Consider the following 1,000-nt stretch of genomic DNA (forward strand, 5'->3'; position numbering starts at 1 on the left):
GAGCACTAAGTTGAGCACCCAATTGAGTAACGGAGTCCACTTCATGCTTTCCTCCTCTAGTAGCCTTGCGAGGTCTACTATATTGTGAGTTATGGACCGCCATTTCCTCAATTTTGTTCCAAGTTTGATTGTCATCAACTTCGGTGAACATTCCATTTGATCCCATGTTGAGAATGTTCCTTGAATCTTCATATAGACCGTTCCAAAATTGTTGTACCAAGAACCACTCGCTAAGTCCATGGTGAGGACATGAGTGACAAATTCCTTTGAACCGCTCCCAAGCTTCATACAAAGATTCTTCATCCCTTTACTTAAAACCCGTAATTTGAGCTCTTAGCATGTTAGTCTTTTCCGGTGGGTAGAATTTTTTGTAGAAAGCTAGAGCCAACTTTTTCCAAGAATCAATTCCGAGAGTGGCTTTATCAAGGCCCTTCAACCATTGTTTCGCAGTGCCAATTAGAGAAAAAGGAAATAAGACCCATCGAATTTGGTCTTGAGTTACACCGGTTTGAGAAATCGCATCACAATAGTCACAAAAGGTCTCCATATGAGAGTGAGGGTCTTCACTAGGCATCCCCCCAAATTGGCTCCTTTCGACTAATTGGATAAATGCGGATTTGGCAATGAAATTTCCGGTCAAATGTTGTGGTGTGGGAGTACCATTGGGTAGGTTCTCCTCGGTGGGTACGGAATGTGATGAAAACTTAGGCATTGTGGGTTGATTTTGTGTTGTATTTTGTGTTGGGTTCTCCTCACCTTCTCTTGCAAAAGGGTTGATGAACTCAATAGTTGGTTGAATATCTACAACCTCACTAATACCTCTCAAATTTCTCCTAGCAAGTCTTCTATTGGTTGTCAAAGTTCTTTCAATTTCACGATCAAAAGGTAAAAAATCACCTTGTGACCTTCTAGACATGCAAAATATCAAACAACTCGAAAATAATTAGAACAAACCTTGAGGAGTTTTACTTCCTCAAGGCAAAGAAAGACACAACTAATA

The 1,000-nt window shown here is 40.5% G+C and overlaps 1 non-coding gene across 1 annotated transcript; it reads left to right on the forward strand.

The window, feature by feature from the left end:
* Positions 1–233: 233 nt before the first annotated feature.
* On the forward strand, positions 234–340 carry LOC141603035 (small nucleolar RNA R71). The gene has a single exon (XR_012524934.1). It is a non-coding gene; the product is annotated as a small nucleolar RNA R71 (small nucleolar RNA).
* The last annotated feature ends 660 nt before the right edge of the window (positions 341–1,000 follow it).

Source organism: Silene latifolia, chromosome 9 (genome assembly GCF_048544455.1).
Source record: "Silene latifolia isolate original U9 population chromosome 9, ASM4854445v1, whole genome shotgun sequence".
Classification (NCBI taxonomy): Eukaryota; Viridiplantae; Streptophyta; class Magnoliopsida; order Caryophyllales; family Caryophyllaceae; genus Silene; species Silene latifolia.